Raw genomic sequence first — 7,728 nt, 5'->3', positions numbered from 1 at the left:
CTTGTTTCTATGCTTCTATGGAAAAACAGGATTTTGCCACATGTGGCTTCTCTATCATGTATGGCTTACCCTTACTGATAGAAACTGAATTCCTGTGACTCTTCTTAATCATCGGAGTATAAATGCCTGATGCTGCATTATCCTAGGTCCTACTGCCACTATAGTAATAAATAGTCCTGAAGAGTTTTTTTTTTCCATATTGACTGGCTTTTAAAGTATAGAAATATGGTATATAGGTTGCTGGAGGGGTCCACTAAAAGTCTCCTCCATATGTGTATCTGTAATATATAAATGACAATCAGTGTGGCAATATAGATCTATTGGTGTAATAGTGGCATCAGTGTTATGGCAGTTACTCTCTCAGTTACATTGCTATGGCTATGAAGGGACAGTATAACCAAGGAACTTTATAGAAGAAATATTTTATTGGGGGGCTTGCATATTCAGAAGCTGAGTCCATGGCCCTCATGGCAGAGATCATTGCAACAGACAGGCAGGTATGGTGTGGAGCAGTAGTTGAGAGTTCACATCATAAGAAAATAGCAATGAAGCAGAGGGAAACCCTCAAGGTCCACTTCTGGTGACACACTTCTTTCTATAATGTCACACATCTTTGTAATTCCCAAATATCTGCCCCAGCTGGGAACTAAATCTTTAAGCAAATAGCCTCTGGGGCCATTTTCATTGACACCACCACAGTGGCCATGCACTTTCTGAATGGATTCAGATCTAATGTACTAGAGGAAAAATATGCCCCTTCTGTATCTGGAAAACTCACAGGCACCCAGGGTAATCTTACCAAAATTACTATATTAAACAGTCATATAAAACGGCCCTCTGAATTTACATCACACCACTCAGATTCTGAGCTCTCAATCCTGATCACAGCAGTTTCAAATACCAGGTAGCCATGTTAACATTGGAAACTGTCAAAATGTAGATAGCATCTGGACTTCTTAAGCATATAGGCGAGATTTATAGCACACTTCTGTTACAAGAAGTTTTCCCACCAGCCTGGACCCATAGCCACGTCAGCCACAAATAACACACAGAGACACTATATAGATATAAAGCTGTTGGCCTGTTACTAGCATTTCTTATTGGCTAGCTCTGTCTTAAATGTTAACCTATTTCTATCAATCTAAGTATTACCACATGGTCTTACTGGAGAGAGGGTCTGGACTTCTGCTCTCTCAAGTCCCTACATCTTGAATCTCCCACTACATCTCCTAGAATCCTCTTTGTCTCCTTGTCCTGCCTATCTTGCTTTCCTATTGGCCAACAGTGCTTTATTCATTAACCAATACGAGAAACATATTTACAGAATGACATCTCCCATCATCTCCTCTTTTCTGTCTGAAAAAATAAGGATTTAAACTTTAACATTGTAAAATATATAACAAAACAGTCTTCAAATAAAAGCTATTGTTAACAATATTTAGTCCATTAACATTTAGCAAGATTTAAAGAAAATGTTTTATCATCTATCCTATCTTTGTGAGTCTAAAGTCTTATATATAACTTATCTTTAATCCTAATTAAGGAAAACTATAACCATAATTAAGTCTCCATCTCCATCAAAGACCATAGAAGGATAATATATAAACTCTAGAAATGGAAGAGACATCTCACTACCTGGTCAGTCACCTGAAGTTCTTTTGTAATGTTCCATCTTTATCTATAGGTCATAGTGTGTCTGGCAGACTCCTTAGCAAAGCAGTAAACTTTAAACTGTCCACCTGTATTGGCTGCTTGTCAGTCACTTTTCAATGTGTCCTGCAGACTGTCTAGCAGACTTTTCCATGAAGCAGGAGCCATGTAGCACTGTCTATCTTGTTTTAGCAGTCACTTTTCTGTGGGTCCTGCATGCCCAGTTTATACAGCATAAAGTCAAACAGTCCAGGCAAGGTCAGTATCTTACCCAAATGGCTAATCTTGCTATATTGGAAGTAAACTCCATAACAAGTTTCTTCAATGTCCATCTTCCTTTATGATGTAGGTGGTGTTGCCAGAAGCAGTTGTGTCTCACTGTTAAAAAAAACCCTAAACCATTTTAAATGCCATATTCTATAGGTGTTTGAAAGGTTTGAAGAATATTCATCCATATCAAATATATCTCTGTAAATCTAGAAATTCTAACTTTCATAGCTACATCTTGACTATTATAGGTAACTATAATATATACTTAAATTATACATTATATTTGAAATGAGCTATATAAACACAATACATAAACAAGGGGAGAAATAGATATATCACAAAATTGACATTAAATTGTATCAATAAATGAAAATCCATTCTAAAACAAAGCATTTATATCTATACCATAATCCCCTTATTGCCTGTAAAAAGATATTGGTTGTGATCATTAACCATTTATAACCAAGCCAATTTAAATGCAAACAAACATTTATAGACAATATTTGGGAGTTTGGGCATCGTTCTTTCCAAACTGCTTTCTGCTGGTAGGGGGCGCTGTCTTGGGGAATCCTAAGAAGATGTAGAAATCCTGGCTGTAGTGGTCTGCAAGTCTGCCTTGTTCCAGTTGTTTTGCTGGGACGAACATAGAAGACTGCTGAACCCTGCCAAGTCAAGGAAAGACAGCCTTCTATCTCCCTACTTCTGTAGTGGTCTGGCCAATACTCTAGACCTTAGCCAAAACTGGTAGCACCAACATTGCTGTAAGACTTTGGGTGACTGCCCAGGTAGCCTGCTGTTTCTGTTCTCATTACACCATTTTGAAATTGTCAATCTGCACTTCCTGCCTATCCTAGTCTTGTTGTCTTCTTTCTCAGGTCTTTGATGATGTTAAAGATTTGACTATCACAATTATTATTCCTCTCTCTCTGTGTATATATACATATATACACAGAGTATACTCTCTCTCTCTCTCTATATATATATATATATATATGTATATATATATACATATATATATATATTTAAGCTTTCCATCTTAAGACAACTCTATTGTAAACTCTGTTACGCCTTCACCCTAGGACTAGATATGTAGGTTTTAAGTTTGTATGTTCTTGATTTTCCTTTTCTTAGAGCATACTGTTTTTCACTGTTGTGTATATAGTTTTGTATCAAGCCTAAATCTTTTCTTTAGACTAAAAGGGGAATTGTAGTGAGATATTCATTCTGTTCACACCTGTAGCACTGACCATGCCCATTGTGGGTGGGGACAGAGGTGGACATGACCTGGGAAAACTAGGTTTGGGGAAAGGGCCCTGGAGTGTGCTCTTGCTTGCAGGACAGGGATAGAGAGCATATGGAGGCATCCTTGGGACCAGGAAACTGCTGGTGTTCATCTGTCTCTGTTGTAAATTATTTCTCCCTGAATAAACATCTATTCAGCCTGTTTTTCCTGATCCTTATTAATCCATAATACACTTCCTCTAGTTTCTGAGATGATTCTAGAAGAGGATGTGTAAACATTTGAAGATCCAGGGGTCAGAGAGGATTGAAATATAACAGTGTCTTCTGGACATGAGAGTACTGCTGCACTTTGGAACTCTGAGATCAAGCCAATCAGAGAGAGTTTTGGAGAAATAAACAGGCATATGGTCAAAATACAATGTATTTTTATATGAAATTATGAAAGTTGATAGTTTTTATAGAAGGCTTTGTCAGCATTTAATGAGATGATCATGTGGGTTTTTTTTCTTTCAGTTTGTTTATATGGTGGATTACATTGGCAGATGTTTATATGTTGAACTATTCCTGCATATCTAAAATGAAACCCACTTGATCAATGGTGGATTCTCTTTTGGATGTGTTCATTGATTCCATTTGTGAGTATTTTATTGAGTGTTTTTGCATCAATGTGCATCTGGGACATTGGTCTATAATTTACTTTCTTTGTTAGGTCTTTATGTGATTTGGGTATCAGGATGACTTTAGCATCATACAATGAATTGGGCATTGTTCTTTCTGGTTCTATTCTGAGGAAAAAAATTGAGGATTGTTGGCATTAATTTTTCTTTAAAAGTCTGACAGAATTCTTTGCTAAAACCTTCTGGCCCTGGGCTTTTTTGTTTGGGAAATTTCAATGACTGCTTGTATTTCACTAAGGGTTATAAGTATATTTATATTGTTTCTCCGATCCTGATTAACTTTGGTAAGTGATACCTATCTGGAAAATTATCCATTTCTTTGAGATTTTCCAATATTGTAGAGTACAGGTTTTTGAAATATGACCTAACAATTCTCTGGATTTTCTTAAGTTCCCCTTTTGCTTTCTGATTTTCTTAATTTGGACATTCTCTCTCTGCCTTTTAGTTAATTTGGATAAGGGTTTGCCTATTTTGTTAATTTTCTCAAAAAAAATAATAAACTCTTTGTTTCATTGATTGTTTGTATTGTGTTTCTGTTTTATTAATTTCAGTCCTCAGGTTGAGTGTTTCTTGCTGTTTGCTCTTCTTGTATGATTACTTCTTTTTCTTCTAGATTTTCAAGTATGCTGTTAAGTTGCTACTATGAGATTCCTTCAGTATTTTTCCTTTTTTTTTATGTAGGCACTTAGTGCTATGAACTTTCCTTTTATCAGCAGTTTTATTGTGTTCAAAAGTTTGATTATGTTGTGTATTCATTTTTCTTGAGCACTAGAAAATCTTTAATTTATTTCTGCTGGATGTATTTTCATTCAGTAGAGAGTTGTTTTCTATGAGTGTTTAAGCTTTCTGTTGTTTCCGATGCTGTTGATCTCTAGCTCTATTCCATGGAGTTCTGGCAGTATGTAGGGTGTTTTTCCAATTTTCTTGTATCTGTTCAGACTTTTGTGAGTATTTGGTCAGTTTTGGAGAAAGTTCTGTGAGGTTCAGAGAAGGTATATTCTTTTGTGATTGGGTGAAATGATCTAAAATATCTTCTAGGTCCATTTTTTTTTTATAACATGTGATAGCACCAATATCCCTCAGTTTTGTTTTTGTGTGGATGGCATGTCCATTGGTGAGAACTGGGTATTATAGTATCCCACTATCAATTTGTGAAGTTCAGTATGTGAGTTAAGCTTTAGTAATATTTCTTTTGCAAATGTGCATGACCTTTTGTTTGGGGTACAGATTTTAAGGATGGAAATGTCATCTTGGTGGGTTTTTCCTCTCATGAGTATATAGTATACTCCCCTATCTCCTTTGATTAGTTTTGGTTTGAAGTCTATGTTATTAGATATTAAAATGGCTACACCATCTTGATTCTTAGGTCCATTTGCTTGGATTATCTTTTTCTAACTCTTTACCTTGGCATATTTTTGATTCTTGATAAGGTATTTTTCTTGAATGCATTAGGAAGTTGGATTGTATTTTCATATCCATTTTGAAGTCTTTCCCTTTTATTGGGGAATTAGGTCCATTGATAGAGTGAGATATCAATGATCAATAACTCTTAATTCCTATTACTTGGTGGTGGTGGTCCTGGCAATGTGTGCACTTCCCTTCATTTGATTTTGTTGGTCTGAGATTATTAATTCCCTGTGTTTTTATGGGTATAATGAACCTCCTTAGGTTGGAGTTTTCCTACTACACCTTCTGTAGGACTAGATTTGTAAATAGATATTTAAAGTTGGCTTTATCATGGAATGTTATTTTCTCCATCTGCGGTGACTGAAAATTTTGCTGGGTATAATATTCTGGGCTGTTGTATGTGATTACTTGGCATCTGTAGCACATCATCTTTTTAGGCCCTTTTTGCTTTTAGAGTCTCCATTATCAAGTAAGATATAATTCTAATTCTTGATGTTTGACCTGTCTCTTTTGTGTCCAACACAGTAACACTTATCAGTGTAACCATTTGGTAGGTTGGCAGAAGTTCTTGTTTTCTAATATACTGATAAATATTTCATTTGTTCTTGATCCTGTGCCATTATAGAACACATTGAGTACTGGTGTCTTGAATACATGCCTTACATGTTGGTGTGTTTTCATCTATAAATGTGGCTCTCTTTGCAGATGCTAGGAATGGAGCCAGGCATAGAGGGCTCTGAATGTCATCACTTGAGAGGCAGAAACAAGAGGAGTGATGTGAGTTCAAGGCCTGGGGGGGGGGCTATGTAGCCAAATATGATCTTAAAAATCAAACCAGATATTAGAAATGTACAAAATAATGGATTAAACAGTAATATATGTTGAATATTGATAACATGTTAAGAAGTCAGCTATACTTTGAGCACTCAAAGTCTTAATTGGCCCAACGAATACAATATAGGCATTCTTAAGCCTAGCCAGTATGTTGCATTTCATTGGTTTTTCCCACAATGCATTACATAGATCTCAAAAGTATCCACATGATTTGCATAAAAAGTAAAAAACGGTCTACTATGTGTGTAGATAATACAAAAGCATTTATTTTGTGCATTTGATTTGTGGGAATATTGAGTATTGAATCTAAATATAAACAGGAAATTTTTATAAAGCATATTTATTTGATAATTTCTGGCTGTCTGGAGTCAGGCAAACTCATGTACTGTATAAATCAGAAATAAAAGGCTGAAAAATATTCTGCTGCTCCAGGAAGAAGTAGAGTGAGCCTATAGTCATCTCTCTGAGTTTCTCTCCTTCCCGCTGAAGCCATCATATTAGGAATGGACTTAATATGAGAGATGAGCTTGAGGAAATATGTGGGTAGCAAGAGGTTATAGGAGAAACAGATCAATATAATCTGGTATTTCAGCTGTTGAAAGTCTCAAGGTATTGCTACATGTCACCATGGAAACTATATGTCCAACATGACATTGTATTGTCTGTGATTGTGATTCCTTCTTAGAAGAGAGCTCTGTGGGACAGAAGTGCTAAATTAAAATATGTATGTATGAAATGTGTGTCGCTGCAAAAATTAATAATGTACTTGGAACCCAGGCTAAGACTCCCAGTAAATAAGTCTCAAAACTTTTATCATTTTTAAAATGAAAATAAACTGTACAATTCAAACGCCTTTTCTCCCTTAGCATTTCCATTCTCCCAGCCCCTCTCAAATATACAGCCTCTTTAAATTTAGAATGGATACTTATTGAAAATTCATTAATTTATGCCTACAATGTGCTGAGTCTGTCTGTGATGTCTATATAGATATATTTTCAGGGCTGACTACTAAGGGTTCTATAACCAGGCAAGGCCTCAGCTCTAATAAACACCTATTTTCCCTCTCTCAGCAGTGTTTAGTTGCCGATAGCTCTTAGTTAAGGATGTGACCCCATGAGGTTTCCAGATTCATAGTAGCAGGTCAAATGGAATTGTCCTTATTTATATCTCATTTAGGAAGCCATGCTATTGTGGTTTCTTGGGTGCAGCTTCCACACTAATTCTTGGAGACACCAGCTCTGTGACAATTGGGATAAATATGGAGAATAAAGTCAGGAATTACAATGGTTTGGTAAAGAGTTAATAAGTTTTGCTGTAAGATCATGAATGCAGTAGCCATGGGTAATTGACCAGGATTCCTCTAACAGGCAGCATTTCCATCCTTCATTTAAGTCCTATCATATAGACCAGCAATTTCCATATGAGTGCCAATGTTCTACCCTTTCAGCATCCCTACCATGTTGTCATTTTATGGTTTATAGACATCACTATTGAATGCTTCTGACAGCTTCTATACCATATGCCTGGACTATGAAAGCTAGTCCTCATGGAAGTTTTATTGTCACATCCAACCCTAATTCTTGAGTCTCATGTCCCAAGTCAATGGCATTTTCAGAAATAGAGCCTTGCATTGCCTTATGTTTGAACC

This window comes from Phodopus roborovskii, unplaced genomic scaffold, assembly GCF_943737965.1.
Source record: "Phodopus roborovskii unplaced genomic scaffold, PHOROB, whole genome shotgun sequence".
NCBI classification, from domain to species: Eukaryota; Metazoa; Chordata; class Mammalia; order Rodentia; family Cricetidae; genus Phodopus; species Phodopus roborovskii.
This window is presented reverse-complemented; position numbering follows the sequence as displayed.